Source organism: Salmo salar, chromosome 22 (genome assembly GCF_965601325.2).
Source record: "Salmo salar chromosome 22, fSalSal1, whole genome shotgun sequence".
Lineage (NCBI taxonomy): Eukaryota > Metazoa > Chordata > Actinopteri > Salmoniformes > Salmonidae > Salmo > Salmo salar.
In genome coordinates, this window is record NC_138312.1 from 50,757,333 (window position 1) to 50,774,955 (window position 17,623).

The 17,623-nt window shown below is 44.0% G+C and overlaps 1 pseudogene; it reads left to right on the top strand.

Moving 5' to 3' along the window:
* Window positions 1-13,905: 13,905 nt before the first annotated feature.
* On the top strand, window positions 13,906-16,841 carry LOC145862631 (protein NLRC3-like; annotated as a pseudogene).
* The last annotated feature ends 782 nt before the right edge of the window (window positions 16,842-17,623 follow it).

A 17,623-nucleotide genomic window follows, 5' to 3' on the forward strand; every position in this document is an offset into this window, starting at 1 on the left:
TTTAAATGTCACAGAGAACTGAGCCTTAACCTACCACTTTGTCTGTATCATGACACCTCCACTGTGGGGCTCCATTCTTTGCTTCAAAATTATATTTGCAATTAAAATTTCTCTCTCTCTCGTCTCTGTGCGTGAGTTAAGAGAGAGAGATAATAGGACATGTCTTTATTCTTTTAGAACTTTTGTGTAATGTTTACTGTACATTTTTTGTTTATTTCACTTTTGTTTATTATCTATTTCACTTGATTTGTCAATGTAAACATATGTTTTCCATGCCAATAAAGCCCCTTACATTTTTTTTTGGAGAGAGAGCAGACTGCTCACAAAATGAGGTAGAAACTGAGCTGCACTTCCTAACCTCCTGCCAAATGTATGACCATATTAGAGACACATATTTTAAGCTGAACTCTGCCTAGCAGAGATATCATTGTATTAGCAACTATTAATTATGAGTTTATATGGTATTAAAGTTGAGGGACATCACCCTGGGCGGGGTGATCCTCAGTAGGGGATAAAAAGGGAAAACACCATATTTTGTACTGAGTGTGTTACTTGCAAATGACTGTAAGTGTATACTCTGGGTTGCAGTCCTTATTAAACAAACTAACCCCTGATCAAAGAAGTGTCCTGTGGTCACTTGTATAAACACAGGGCAGAATTTCCTTACAGCAATCACAGGAGCAACATTTGTGGCCTGTTGCCACAAGAAAAGGGCAACCAGTGAAGAACAAACACCATTGTAAATACAACCTATATTTGTGTTTATTTATTTTCCATTTTGTACTTTAACTATTTGTACATCATTACAACACTGTATATAGACATAATATGACATTTGAAATGTCTTTATTCTTTTGGAACTTTTGTGAGTGTAATGTTTACTGTAAATTTGTAATGTTTATTTAACTTTTTGTTTAGGCCAGACAAAATTGATTCACAGTTTAATGGATTTTACACCCGGAAAAGTGAGGCGAGTAAAAAAATTAAATAAATAAACATTAAGTGGATAAGGAATAACTGTCACGTCCTGACCAGTAAAGGGGTTATTTGTTATTGTAGTTTGGTCAGGACGTGGCAGGAGGTGTTTGTTTAGAGTGTTTCGGGGTTTTTTGGGCTATGTGCTTATGTAAGAGGGGTGTTTGTTTTATGTGTTCCGGGTTTTTTTGGTCTATGTTCTATGTTAGTGTATTTCTATGTTCAGTCTAGTCTATGTTTAGTTTATTGGATTGACCTTCAATTGGAGGCAGCTGTTCCTCGTTGCCTCTGATTGAAGGTCCTATGTATAGGGGTGTTTTTGTAATGGGATTTGTGGGTAGTTGTCTCCTGTTTTGTGTCTGTGCACCTGACAGGACTGTTTAGTGGTGTTCGTTGTTTTGTATACGTGTTTCTTTAGTTTTTTTCCTTCTTTTCAATAAATAAAGAAGATGAGTATACACGTTCCCGCTGCACCTTGGTCCAATCCCTATGACGCCCGTGACAGAACTACCAACCACAAACGGACCAAGCAGCGGAGGAAGGAGCAGCAGAGGAACTATGTGGACTATGTGGAATCATGGACATGGGAGGAGATCCTGGATGGGGCAGGACCATGGCACCAGGCTGGGGAGTACAAACGCCCTAAGGAGGAGCTGGAGGCAGCCAAGGCAGAGCGGTGTCATTATGAGGCATTATACGCGCCAATGGGCAAGTACGAGAGGCACCCCCAATAATGTTTTTGGGGGGGCACACGGGGAGATTGGCTAGGGCAGGCAGTAGACCTAAGCCAACTCCCCGTGCTTATTATGGGGAGTGTGTGGAGACGAGAGCACCGGTGTATGCGGAAGTGCGCACGATCTCGCCCATGCGCACGCACAGTCCGGTGCGAGTGATCCCAGCCCCTCGCAAGTGCCGTGCTAGAGTGGGCATCCAGCGCAGCACATCTGGCCACCTGTGCGCCTCCTAGGCCCAGGCTACCCTACGCCTGCTCTACGCACGGCAACCATCAGGCCTCTGCACAGCCCAGTTCGCCCTGTGCCAGCACTCCGCTCGTGCAGGGCTACTGTTACCATCCAGCCAGGACGGGTTGTGCAGGAGGTGCGCTCCAGACCTCCAGTGCTTACCCATGGCCCGAAGTATCCAGTTCCTGCTCCTCGTACTAGCCCTGAGGTGCGTGTCTCTAGTCTGGCGCCTCTAAAGCCAGCACCACGCACCAGGCCTCCAGTGCGTCAGCCCAGTCCAGCTCGTCCTGCTCCTGCTCCTTACACTAGCCCTGTGGTGCGTGTCCCTAGTCTGGCGCTTCCTAAGCCAGCCCCACGCATCAGGCTTTCAGTGTGCAGTCCCCGTCCAGAGCTTCCGGCGACAGTGCCTCGTCCAGAGTGTCCGGCGACAGTGCCCCGTCCAGAGTGTCCGGTGACAGTGCCCCGTAGAGAGACGGCCCACAGTCCGGGGCCGAGAGAGACGGCCCTACAGTCCGGAATCGGCGCTCCCAGAGTCGCCCTACAGTCCGGAATCGGCGCTCCCAGAGTCGCCCTACAGTCCGGAATCGGCGCTCCCAGAGTCGCCCTTCAGCCCGAGGTCTCCAGCGACGCGCATCAGCCCGAGGTCTCCAGTGACGCACATCAGCCCTCAGGAGGCAGGAGGTCTTCAGCGATGCGCCATAGCCCAGAGACTTCGGGAGGGGTAATATTTAATAAGTATTTAGCCGGGGTGGACAGGTTAGGTTGGGGTGTAAGGCCGGAGCCTGATCCACCTCCATAGTAGGTGGGGAGGGGGGGGGGGGGGGTGTAGCACAAGAACCGTCGGTGACGGTGGCCACCCTCCCTTCCCTCCCTTTAGTTGGGGATTATTTTTTGTTTGTTTAGTTATTGGATTAGGTTTTGTTTTGTTGTTTTAGGTGCATCCGGGGTATGCACCTTTGGGGGGGGTACTGTCACGTCCTGACCAGTAAAGGGGTTATTTGTTATTGTAGTTTGGTCAGGACGTGGCAGGGGGTGTTTGTTTAGAGTGTTTCGTGGTTTGTTGGGCTATGTGCTTATGTAAGAGAGGGTGTTTGTTTTATGTGTTCCGGGGTTTTTTGTCTATGTTAGTAAATTTCTATGTTCAGTCTAGTCTATGTTTAGTTTATTGGATTGACCTTCAATTGGAGGCAGCTGTTCCTCGTTGCCTCTGATTGAAGGTCCTATATATAGGGGTGTTTTTGTAATGGGATTTGTGGGTAGTTGTCTCTTGTTTTGTGTCTGTGCACCTGACAGGACTGTTTAGTGTCGTTCGTTGTTTTGTATACGTCTTTCTTTTTTTTTTTTTTTCTTTTCAATAAATACAGAAGATGAGTATACTCGTTCCCGCTGCACCTTGGTCCAATCCTTACGACAACCGTCACAATAACAGTACTTTACCACATTGTCCTAGGCGCTTGTGCACGCTCTAGGTCTAATGTGAGCTTCAAGAGTGACATTATTCCAGGCGAAAACGTAACAATTTTTCTTAAGAAGAAACAGATGTTACAATGTTGTTATAACCATGAGGAATGAAACACAATGGGAAGTATAACTTCGGACAGTTTCTTTATTCCTGGTTTAAAAAAAAAAGATCAGATAAAAGTCAAGAACACCATAACTAAATTTGGCCCGTGTGCAGCAGAGCAGCTACTGGGTGTCAATAAACAATGGCGATTCAACATGTAGAATGACGGCCGATGTTCTGTGGTCAGAGGCAATAGCACAATCACCTGCTGCTTTTTACTGTTCAATAGCACAGTCTGTTTTGTCCTTTATTTGTTGTTTATTCTGGTCTCTAGGGTGTTTTCTTTTTGCTTACTGTCGTGGAAAATTGCAAGATTATGTTATAATGCTTGTATTGCAAAGTATGTTTGTGATATACGTGTCTATTAGAATGTATTTCTAATAGACTCTAGTTTTGGCAGTTGCATTTCTTCCTTCAGCTGGGGCTCAGTCACTTGGGGCCCGGAGAGGGGAGAGGTCAGGCTTGTCTTTCACATATCCATGGTGCTATGCAGAATATCAGAAAGGGAAGAGGACAGGATGGAACGTTGTCTTCATATTTGAATGTATCTGTTAAACCATGTGAAGGGATGGCGTGATTAATGGGGAACCAATTACTTTTCTCCACAATGTCTGTGCACAAGTCACTCCCTCCTTTGGCATCGGGGGGAGGTGTATGGTAGTGTCTGGAACCATTGTATGTCCTCTCTGATGTTGCACTTATCCTGGGATAGTGTATGACCTAGAGACTCACTCCCCTCAGTGAGCTTGTCCAGGAGTGGGGTCAAGAGGGGGTTTACTTGAGATGGGAGTATCTAGAGTTGACAATTGATTTATGCCATTGGATGAGATGGGGTTTTTGTGCTATGAAGTACCAGGAACGGGATTAGAACCTCATCTTAGGGACCAAACTGAACGATAATTTATAGCGAATGCTATCTGGCTATGGGATACTCCTCTCTCAAGTAAAAGTATTTCTTTGTGAACTGTTCCTAAATCTGTGGTTCATCATGTAGGTTGAGAGGGGTGTATCTTGGCTATAAAAGATCTTTGTACTTTTGTGTTGTCACTTTCAATGGTTCATTAGAAATGGTGCATCATTGAAAGTCAGTGCTATTGCAAAGCTCTTATTATTAAAGATGTCGTTTAAGTATAACTCTGACTGGTGTGTGAAGTTTGTAACTCTCCTCATCTGGTAATGCAGAAATGAACCACCACATTACACATTGAGCACATTGGCCTGACATGTTGCAATTGTTGTTTGAGCCTCACCACCTCTTCCCCCTCAAGAACATCTGGACATCCACAATGAACACACACATCTGGGAATGACACTGTGATTGCTGACTAATTCTGCATCTCCACTTGCGTTCCACAGGTTAGCCCCTTGAAAGCAACTATCTGCACGTCATATGGATAGTCTTCCTGGAAAATCTCTGAACCACATGTAAAAATGATCTCATCCCATATGCGTTGGGACTGCTTTCTGTTCTTCTTTAAACAGCTTGCTTTTGGCATACAAGCAACTTGGTTTCTCACATTCAACACAGTTGATGGTAGTTTTCACCTTTGCACTGATCATGGCAGCACTCCTTTTTACATGTTCTATATTTCTCGTCAGAGAAGGCCTATCCTTGTCAGTGGTGTCCAAGCTGTACAGATCATCAAATGTCTGGTACTCACGTCTGTCTGCTGTCAATGTTTGATCAGGCACAAACCTTAATTTCTTAAATTGTTCTTCTGGCAAGCGTGAAGGATTTGTTAAGCAGTACCAGCATGGATCTTCTCCCTCGCATTTATTGATCTGTACCATGTATTGTGACATCTTGAAATGTCTGTCCTGGAATTGCTTGTACTGTTCCTTTTCTGCTGAGGTCATGCATCATGTCAGCTTTTTTATCAATGATGTTGAATTGTTGTGAAATATTGGCAATTTCTTCCTGTGTTGTGGGCTGATGTACTCCTACGTGTGTTCCTTTCCAGGTGCTCAAACCGGCCAATCACAAGAGCTGCAACAGAATGCATACTCTTTTCAAAAGCCTCTTTCAGGTCTGGTTGTTTGGTGGCTGTTTCACGTAGGCCTGTCATTGTTCTACATTTCCTGTGTGGCTCAGTTGGTAGAGCATGGTGTTTGCAACACCAGGGTTGTGGGTTTGATTCCCACGGGGGACCAGTACGGGAAAAAAAAGTATGAAATGTATGCCTTCACTACTGTAAGTCGCTCTGGATAAGAGCGTCTGCTAAATGACTAAAATGTAAAAAAAAAAAGAATGTTCACACGCTTCTCATTTGATTCTTCCATCTTCTAACTAGCCAGGGCTGTTCCCTGAAACCCCAAGTTTAGAAGGGAATTAACTCTCTTGGCAGAGTTGGCCCAGCTTTCACCTGGTGCTGTTCTACAAGCGATAAGCATGTCAAGATCCAGTTGAACAAACAGGAGTGTGTGGAATGCTTGAACAGAGGCATAAGTTGTTCTGGCCCACCATCAGATTGAATGATCAAGATTGACTTGTTGAGAGACACATCATCTTCTCTCCCCTGAGGATGCTGAGATTTTCAACTGTGTGTCGAAGGGGGCTGGATGGCTGGAAAACCTTGTCCTTGACAGTGACATGAACGTTCCCATCATAGAATGAATTAGATGGAGATGCTGGGATCAACATGATAGATGGTACAAGTCTACTGATGTGGTAACCATGGTCGGCAGCTGCTAGAACTGGCCCACTCACAGGAGCAATGCTTGGATGTCTGCCTCTGTTACAGGTTCCAATAGGCTGGCCAGGTTCTCCAACAGGAATGATTGCCTTATCATCCACACATAACATTTCACAGTCCTTCTGCCACATGCAGGCAAACTGTTAAATGTAGTTCCACTGTACTGCAACAAACTTTGAGTCTTGATGATGTCCCTTTCTTATCACCCTAGACTGGACCATGAACTTGAGGTCAAATCTTCCTGTGTACTGGAGAGCAGACATGGACCATGGATTCTTGGGTGTAAACTGCAGTCTTATCCACTGTATTGATGGGATTTTAGTTTCTTGTGGAAGCCGCTTTTCCACTGCGTCAAGCAAATCCGCAACTGATATAGCAAAAAAGGTACTCCTCCCCATGTCTGTGATCGTTGACCTGAGCTGTGAATTCGTTAAAATACTTCTGTACTTAATCCCAAAGGGGCTGGAATGAGGATTGAGGATTGTGGTTTGCCATTCAGCTTCCTTAAATCCATGATCAGGTCTGGGTCATCACCATCAAGGAGGAACAGGGATACTCTCTCATCAAGTAGGCCCTGTTCATCATCGTTTGCTGAACTATTTTCATCTGTCAGAAACCGATACATTTCTCTCAGGAAGTAGCTGTTCACTTTGGCAGCATGTGTGTATTTGTACAGGAATGCTTGTTGTATTGCTCTAGTGTGGTATGTTGGTATTTCCTTTCTCAGTGTGGAGATGACAGAAGCTTGGTCTCATGAACACCATTGCTATGTGAGGATACATTCCATATGAATGTCAGAGTGCCTAGGTAGTTACCACAGGCATACTTATACAAAGTGAAAGTCAATGGAAGTTTCAAGTTGTCAATCCATTTCCTTCTCTGGAATCTATCTTCAGGAGCAAAGTCCAGTAGAAAGAGGGGGAGGTATTGGGGCACTTTCTCCAAAGCTTGAAATAGAGTGCTGTACTGGGGTCTGACCGGTCCGCATGATGCTCTCACATTGTAGCATAAAACATCAGACTTTGGTGTCCGTAGGGTGTGGGCTGCTGGTGACGTCTGGTCATTGCTTGATTCACCTTCTCCAAGTGGGATGCATCAGCTGCTATGGACTCTGTTAGACGCACCACATCTTCTCTGAGATCTAATGCGAACAAGGAATACAGGCCACTTTAGTTGAGAGGTTTAAAACATAAAGCTTACACTTACGTTTGAAAATAAACATTTTACATTTCCTGAATAAATGGTGACATTTTACAATATCAGATACAGTATGTTTGACAGTAGTGTGTGTGCCACAAACTTAATTGATAATTGAAAAATGACACAATACATTCTTTAAAATACCTGTGTAGTGATTCCGGTGTGCCCTGGGCTGGGATATTGAGATAGAGAGCTGACTGCAATGATCCCGAAGCTGACCTTTACTTAGTTTTGGTGCCTTGTGTCGTATTTCCTGGTATCTGTTGTAGGATTCAAGGCCTTGTGGTAATTGCAGGAATCTGTCTGGTATGGCTAAGCCTCTCTCTTTGAACTTCTCTAGATAGGGGTCCATATACCAGAATGCTTTTGATAATCGGGTAACACATGTCCAGGCTATATGGACATGAAAAATAGGAGAAATATTACATTTCAACCTGATTATCAGATTATTATTAATACACAAATTAACATTAATAAACATTATTCGCATAGAATATTGCATTCTATTATACATCCTATCATATTAAACAATTATTGAAAAAAAAGAATCTATGAATGTATTATCAGTTCATTAATCTACTTAATTGTTTAGCCTGACAAGGCTTTAACAAATTAACACAATACAAATATAAAGGCCTATCATAGACTACCCTTTCTAGGAAAAATATGCCATTGCTAATAAAGGGAAATCATTCGAATTAGGTCAGATGAATGTAACACTGGAAAAAGTGCAATCCAATCTCGTAACTTAATGTGATGTATAGGGTAATGGAGAAGACTATTTAAAAATAGATATATTTCAAGAATGATTGACAATAAATAATTGTAATTAAATTAAAATGTTGATATATAATGAGTTCATTACCTGAATGCATCTTGATAGCCTACAAATATGACTAGGCCTCTCAGACTAGGCCTTGTAGAAAGAGGGTCAATCAAGTTAGGTCTGGCAAGTTAATGTAGAATTGGAAAAAAGACATACATCCAGCCATAGAGTATAGCCTATCATCATCAAAATAAAAAATGTAGTTTTTAACATGCACAATTAGAAGCATCAATCTATATAGAGCAAGCTCGACTAAATTTGAGCCCAGTAACTTTGCTCATCGCATCTTCCTTCGATTGTCTCGTCTGGCTGCCACGAGAAGCCCCCACCTTGGAGACAGTCGATCATGTGGAGCTGCAGATCTGCACAAATTAGTGTGCGCGTGCCACTGGCGATGTACTTTGCAGGACATGCTAGCTGTTCTTGGCGGCGCACCATCACTTCAAATGCATTCCATCTTGGTGTTATCGGTTGGCCTAGACTACTGGTAGTATGTAAATTATGAATCGCAAATCACCATACAGCTGACACACTTCGATTTCATCAATCATTTTGACTTCAATTTGGTTGTCCAAAATACTATCAGTCTTTGCTGATGAATGCCCTGATCTCTGGACAGTGAATTGGTTCAATGACGTTGTTTCGTCTATTAATCCCTTTTAATATATCTGAAAATGCTGCATTAACCATGAATTTAACCGACTGTTTGTTTAATTCAACTTTGCCCGGCCTTCTCTATTTCACTTGCTTTGGCAATAGAGAGAGCGAGAATAAATGCTGATCGGCGCTTGTAAGGACGGTATGTTGATAAGCACAGTCATTATCAACCTGACAATAACTGAAACCGATGCAGTCAGACTCGGGTGGTCTTGGGTGTAATAAGCAGGAAGAAAATCGCACATCATAACCATCAAACGAACAGAGGGTAAGCAGAACAGACCAGATGATATCACTATACATGTACAGTTGGTTAGTTATTGTTTTCTTAAAAGGGAAAATGTTTGGTTTTATATTAAAGGATTCACTATGACCTAGGCAACGAAGTTGTGGGCACATACTGTTGTGGCGGGTTGGACTGGAATGTGCTTTGGGGATTACTTATTGGTTCCAGTAATGCATTTCATTGTTGTCCACATGATATAGTAATACCTCTACTCGGATGTAAAGTATTAGTTAGTGCTCCAGACGTCATGGCGTATTAATTGTTAAACTGTTTTCTGTGATGCATTTGGCTACTCATGTGACGCTGGTCAAAAGGAGTAGACCAAGGTGCAGCGTGTCGAGTGCTCATGATAAATACTTTATTTTAACTCCGAACACTATACAAAACAAACAGCGGAAAAACGAATGTCACATTCTGCAGGCTACTAAGCTATGCAAAAACAAGATCCCACAAACTCAGGTGGAAAAAACCCATACTTAAGTATGATCTCCAATTAGAGACGAAGACCAGCTGCTTCTAATTGAGATGATCCCAAAAAACAACAACGTAGAAATAGAAAACTAGAACCTAAACATAGAAATACAAAACATAGAAAAACACCCCCTGTCACGCCCTGACCACTCTACCATAGAAAATAACAGCTTACCATGGTCAAGACGTGACAGTACCCCCCCCCCCAAAGGTGCAGACTCCGAATGCCACTGAAAAACAAAAGGGAGGGTACGGAGGGTAACAAGTGTCAACGGCGGCTCTGATGCAGTACCCAGAACCTTATCATCCAGCGAAATCCTCCAGTAGAGGAGGCGGCTCTGGTTCGGGGAGTAATCCCCGCTCCGCCCGCTGATCCCTCTGCTTCTGTGCCACCGGACCATGGATCATCGCCGGAGGTTCCGGGCTACAGGCTGTCTCAGGAGGTTCCGGGCTGCAGGCCATCTCAGGAGGTTCCGGGCTGCAGGCTGTCTCAGGAGGTTCCGGACTGGGGACCGTCGCTACAGGCTCCATGCCATGGATCATCACTGCAGGCTCCGCGCCATGGATCACCACTGGAGGCTTTGTGCCATGGATCATCACTGGAGGCTCCGGGCCATGGATTATCACTGGAGGCTTCGTGCTATGGATCATCTCTACAGGCTCCGGACAATGGATCATCCCTACAGGCTCCGGGCCATGGATCATCACTGGAGGCTTCGTACGTGGAGCCGGAATAAGTCTCACCGGACTAGGGAACGTTGCTGGAGACTCCGGACTGGGGAATGTCGTTGAGAGTTCTGGACTAGGGAACGTCGCTGGAGGCCGGGTGCGCAGAGCAGGCACAGGGTATACTGGGCCTTGGAAGCGCACTGGAGGTCTGGAGCTTATGACTGGCACAACCCGTCCTGGCTGGATACTTATTTTAGTCCGGCAAGGGCGGGTCGCTCGCACAGGACGGACTGGGCTGTGCAGGTGCACTGGCGACACAGTGCGTAGAACTGGCGCAGGATATACTGGGCCGTGGAGGCGCACTGGAGGTCTGGAGCTTATGACTGGCACAACCCGTCCTGGCTGGATACCCCCCGTAGCCCGGCAAGCGCGGGGCGTTGTAACAGGTCGCACAGGTTTGTGCTGGCGAACTGGGGGTACCGTGCGTAGAGCTGGTGCAGGATAACCTGGCCCGAAGAGACGCACTGGAGACCAGGAACACTGAGCAGGCACAATCCTTCCTGGCTGAATGCCAACTCTGGCACGGCAACTGTGGGAAGCTTGCACCGAGCGCACCAGGCTGTAGCTGCGCACTAGTGACACAGTGTGCATCCCCGCGTAACATGGTGCTTGCTCGATCACTCGCCCCCCACGGTAAGCACAGGGAGTTGGCTCAGGTCTCCACCCTGACTCTGCCAATCTCCCCATGTGCCAAAATGGGGGGGGCTGCCTCGTGCTTGCCTTGTTGTTGGGCTAGTTCCTCTTCTCGTCGACACTCTGCTCTCGCTGCCTCCACCTGTTCCCATGGGAGGCAATCCCATCCAGCTTTGATCTCCTCCCACGTCCAGGATCCCTTGCCGTCCAGAATTTCTTCCCAGGTCCATTCCTGTTCACGCTGCTTGGTCTTTTGGTGGAGGGATCTTCTGTGACGCTCGTCAAAAGGAGTAGATCAAGGTGCAGCGTGTCGAGTGCTCATGATAAATACTTTATTTTTAACTCAGAACACTATACAAAACAAACAAACAACATAAAAACAAATGTCACGTTCTGCAGGCTACTAAGCTATGCAAAAACAAGATCCCACAAACCCAGGTGGAAAAAAACCCTACTTAAGTATTGTTATGGGAATTATTTTATCCCCATGATAATAATTAACAATCAATAAGCCTTGACCAATTCCCAAGGTTTGAAAGACACTGGGTAAAGAATAATTAGGCAAGGACTCAGCTTTCTGCAAAAGGTTCGTACGGTTTATTCAGAGAACGTTCTGTCCAACATTAACAAAGAAGTTAATTTTATCCTCTCCACTTACGCACACACCTCCACACAAACAGTAGATAACCTACGCACATACATACACACAAACAGTAGGTGAATAGTATCCCTCCCCGGACTTCCCACCACTGTTAATCACTATCCAGCGCTGCCTGTTCCTTTCCCCTGAGATTAGGGGAACCTTGAAGGCTACTCCCGGTCTCTTCACACACACACGTCTACAATTCCCTTAGGCCCACTAATCATTTACATTTACATTTACGTCATTTAGCAGACGCTCTTATCCAGAGCGACTTACAAATTGGTGCATTCACCTTATGATATCCAGTGGAACAACCACTTTACAATAGTACATCTATATCTTTTTTGGGGGGGGGGGGGTTAGAAGGATTACTATATCCTATCCCAGGTATCCGTTAAAGAGGTGGGGTTTCAGGTGTCTACGGAAGGCGGTGATTGACTCCGCTGTCCTGGCGTCGTGAGGGAGCTTGTTCCACCATTGGGGTGCCAGAGCAGCGAACAGTTTTGACTGGGCTGAGCGGGAACTGTGCTTCCGCAGAGGTAGGGGGGCCAGCAGGCCAGAGGTGGATGAACGCAGTGCCCTTGTTTGGGTGTAGGGCCTGATCAGAGCCTGAAGGTACGGAGGTGCCGTTCCCCTCACAGCTCCGTAGGCAAGCACCATGGTGCACACACACACACATTTCTCTCCCTTCCGGGTCTCTACTAGACCTTATGGGACTAACGTTCAGTAACTTAATTATTCATTACCCATGCTACATAACTACTAATTAATAATGGATTCTTTATTCATTTACCTTTATTATATAATTCTCTTATCAAGTATGATCTCCAATTAGAGACAACGAGGACCAGCTGCCTCTAATTGGAGATCATCCCCCCCAAAAAACATAGAAATAGAGAACTAGAACCTAAACATAGAAATATAAAACATAGAAAAACACCCCCTGTCACGCCCTGACCACTCTACCATTGAAAATAACAGCTTACCATGGTCAGGACATGACAACTCACCACTGTGGCTAATGATTGACAGAGGTTTTACAGTAACCAAGTTATTTATCAGGAAGAGACATATAAACCTGAACGTATCCAGACAGATTGGTGTTTGCGCTATGTGACTGATCAGAAAACATGTATTTATTTTTAGAGTAAACAATTGTACAGTTAATAAAGGACAAATCAAATAGAGAATAACACATGAAAGCTTTTTTTTATACAACACTTGTTTTCAGTGTGGGTCTCAGGCTTTCAAGCTGCCTACTTGACAAAACTAGAAACATTGGTATGGCTGTATACCAATTGTCAACATGACGTTAATAGCATGTGGGTAGACTGTGCACATACCTCTCTTTAGGCCAGGCCAGTCGAAGTGTTCTTTTATCACGTGCCCATGTTATGTAAGATATCCGTAGATAACACATACCTAGAGTATGCAGTTTAAGATAGTGGCCGTGGTCCAGGCCGACTGCATTGCGGACGCCTAGCTGCCAGATCTCACAACGCATGGATTGGTATTTAACATATCAGCTAACCACATCTTATGATATAGCAATCTGATGCCCAAATACATAGTCAAGGACGTGGCACACAACCATTGGTTAATGTAATGTAACGCTTGAAATGTATTTTGCCTGGAACGTGACTATTATGAAAACAGTGGTGGCATTGTGAGATCTGGCAGGCATCTGAAATATAGTCAGCCTGGGATGTGCACAGCACTAATGAGTGTATAAGTGCTGCCCTTTAGAGAAAACCAACATATTTATTCACCAAATTGATAGAACAAAAGCAAAGGGCAGTGCAACAAAACTATTTTTATTTAGAGTGGGACACCTGTGTTTGTCCCACTGTGTGTAAGAAATAATAAAATAAAGATCTCACTGCTCCGGACCGAAACGTTGCTGCTATGGACTTACTCTGTAAATACAAAGTGAGTTCTGAAAACAGCAAAATTGTGCCCTTTAGTTCTGAAGTAATAATAGGAGCAGCTAGAGAGAAATAAATTGGTTATGAGTCTCAGTTTTACAGAGTTTAGTTCTCGTCTGGTGGCCATGCTAACGTGTATGTTTCAGCTTGTCAGCATGACACACTCCCTTATAGACCTCCTGGGTGACCAGGAGCATGAGTTGGTTCAGGTTGTTCTGTGACTCAGGAAACTCTGTAGGACTTCCCACCCAACCGAAGAGGCGATGTGACAGACATTGTTGAAAATAATATTGAAGGTCTACCGTGATGAAGGATCCAAGTGCATGTGCTGATCCGCTGTAATGGAACACAGGTGGGTTTTTGTCCTCTATGGGTATTGAAGAAGAGGGGGATACATGGGCTTATACACACGTTTATTCTACCTCCTGACAATACAACACCCTGTGTGTGGACACCTGTCATGAAAATAAACAATGACTTCCTGTTAATGGTATTGATTGCTAAACACTCGTGCTGGCTCAGCAGGCAGTTTCGCCACAGCAGAGGGATGGCACAAGCTTTCTTAATTGGTCATTCTTCATGTTTTTTTTTGTTTCAGTCTTTTATGTTGCGTCAACAACCCTCAATAAAGCCACAACGACATGTGACAGACACATGACACTCACGCACAAAGCTATGTTTTTGTGAAATTTCAGAAGTTTTTGGACTGTACAAATGCTTGACCATTAAAAATCCTATTTTCCCTAACCTTAAACCTAACCCTAAATCTAACCCTAACCCTAACCTTAATCCCAAAACCCTAAAATTAACCCTAAAGCTTAAAATAGCATTTGAACAAATTCAGGACCTGAAAAATGTCCTGACTTGTTTTCCTACCTTTTCAGGACATTAGGGTGAAATGTTAGGACAATGAGGTCCTGATAATGTAGGAAAACAAGTACATACACACAAACACACTGAATAGCTCTTCTCTCTCTCAGCAGTGAGTGGAGCTGGAGGGCAGGTCTGACCAAGCATCAGTCCAGCTGTTCAGTGTGTGAGCAAGGGCTGAGAGACCCCGTCTCTTTTAACTGTGGACACAGAGTGTGCAGACAGTGCATCGGCAGCTACAGGGACCAGCCTGGTCCATCAGGAGACCCTGGCTGCCCCCAGTGTGGAAAGAGATCCAGAACACATTCTGAACCAAACCTACTACAACAACATGCTATTAGACACCAAGAAAGTAAGACACCTTTTTGAAAATTAGTATTATTTTTCCAATTTATTTGTATGAAAAAGAATCCTTGAAAAAGTGTTATAGATCAAAATGATTGACCAAGTACATTTGGATCTACATTATATCGTGAAATTAGAATGTTTGCCACCAATTTTCAAATCACTGTGCCAATGTTGTTCTGTTTGATTGTCAATTAACAGAAGACCAGCATGTTGAGGAGCATAGAGTAGCTTCTACCCCAACCTCCATTAGAGCTCAGGATGGAAGCACTATCATCGCCCCATTCATCTACAACTCTACTGTAAGAGACATCATCATCACTGTGCCAAAAACAGGTGAACACTTTATCATTCTCACACAGTTGATGTCTGTATGAACAAATACTGGTTTTAGTGAAACATCTCAGATCAGATGTTGTGCTGTGCAGACCTGGGATAACTATAATTTTAACTATGCTTTGTGGAAAGTAACTATTTTCCCTGGGGAACAAATAGTTACTGTGGAGGTGACTACAACTATTTGAATATAGTATTTGGCAGCCATCAAATAATTGTATATTGCATATATTGAAATACTTTGATATTTAATGATGATAATGATATTCTCGAGACATACAAAGCCAGTCTGAGGTAGAAGTTTGCATTGGTGTTAGAAGGCACTGCAGTAGATCAAACTCCCCTTTTAATAGAATTTACACACAGCTCTACATCACACAGGGAGAGTGTGAAGGGGTTTTAATAAAGAACATGAGGTTCGGCAGATTGAACATACATCCAGGACAAAAACATCACCAGACACCCCTATTAATGTAATACAATTTTTAAACAATCACATGGAGAAGAGGAACACATAAGAACTGTGCTGACGAAGGGCATCGCTGGAATTGGAAAAACGGTCTCAGTGAAGAAGTTCATCGTCGACTGGGCAGAAGGACAAGCCAATCAGGATGTAGATTTCATCTTTGTGCTTCCTTTCAGAGAGCTGAATCTGATTAGAAAACAATGCAGTCTTCATGGACTTTCAAATGGCTTTCACCCTGAACTTTCTGAGATAGGAGATGTAAAGAAGTACACTGATTGTGAAGTTCTGTTAATCTTTGATGGTCTGGACGAAAGCAGACTTCCCTTGGATTTCCAAAACAATGAGACACTGTTTGATATGACACAGATGTCATCAGTAGACGAGTTTCTGACTAACCTCATCAAGGGGACTCTGTTTCCCAATGCACTCCTCTAGATAACCTCCAGACCAGCAGCAGCAAATCAGATTCCCCGCGACTCGGTCAGTCGGATTTCAGAAGTACGAGGGTTCACTGACACGCAGAGAGAAGAATACTTCAAGAAGAGATTCGGTGAAGGTAAACTAGCCAACTAAATCATCTCACATGTAAAGACATCAAGGAGCCTCCACATCATGTGCCACATACCAGTCTTCTGTTGGATCACTGCAAAGGTTCTAGAGGACGTGTTTCGTAGACAGAGAAATGAGAGAGGAGAGATCCTTACAACTCTGACTGAGATGTACGCTCACCTCATGGTCATTCAGATAAATCTGGCAAATGAAAAGTATCAGGGGCAAAATGAGAGGGATAGACAGAAGATCTTGGCATAAAATAAAGTCTTAATTTTGAACCTGGCACAAATAGCATTTGAACAGCTGCAAGAGGGCAATATCATATTCGACGAGGAATACCTGAGAAACTGTGGGATTGATGTTAGTGAAGCCTCAACATACTCTGAGTTTTGCACAGAATTCCTGAAAGAAGAGTGTGGGTTGTATACAAAGGTGTACTGCTTTGTGCACCTGACCATTCAGGAGTTCCTTGCTGCACTGCATGTCTTTCACTGCTATGTGAGCAACAACATCAAGGCCCTTGAGTCTTTCCTGGAGAATGCTTCTGCAGCGCTTCCCTTGCATGAGTTGCTGAAGATTATGGTCGATAAAGCCATTAATAGTCTAAATGGACACCTGGACCTATTCCTCCGCTTCCTTGTTGGCATAACACTGGATTCCAATCAGAGACTGTTGCAAAGCCTACTGCCAAAGACAAAGATCAGCTGAGATACTGTTGAGGAGATTAGGAAATACCTCAAGAATCCTGGTGCACATCATGTGTCACCTGAAAAGTACATGAACCTTTTCCTCTGTTTGACTGAGATGAAGGACAATTCAGTTCAGGAGAACATTTAGAAGTTCCTTGAGTCCAGAGAAGAACTGTCACCTGCTGACTGCTCAGCACTGGCCTACGTGCTTCTGATATCAGAGGTGCAGGATGATTTTGACCTGGTGAAATACAACACATCAGGGAGGGGCATGACAGACTGGTCCCAGCTGTAAGAAACTGCAGAAAGGCAATGTAAGGCTTCAGTCAAGACTAAACTCACACATACCAGAAAACGATGAAATCTGAAAAATTCTAGTCTAGTATGTATGTATGTATGTATGTATGCTGAGAGACCTAATACCCCTAAACCATTTGTGTGTTTGTGTTCATTTCACTTAAATATGTTTTTATCAGAACAACAGGTTGCATGAGATCAAGTTATTATGGACAGATCCTACTCAGCAGACACCGAATACAATAGGATTCACTTAAACTTGTGAATACCATTTGTATGACTGTGTACAGTATGAAGGAAGTTAGAGGCCAATGCTAACTACAGTAGCATTTGCTTGCCCTAAAGCTAGTTAGCAATTGCGCTAACGCAAGTTAGGAATTGCGCTAACGCAAGTTAGCAACGTCCATCACACTGAACACAGAGACATAATAATGGGTTACACAAGTTCAACTGACTCTTGGGAAGTAGATAAAGGGCATCGTTGCCAAAATCCCAAACTATTCC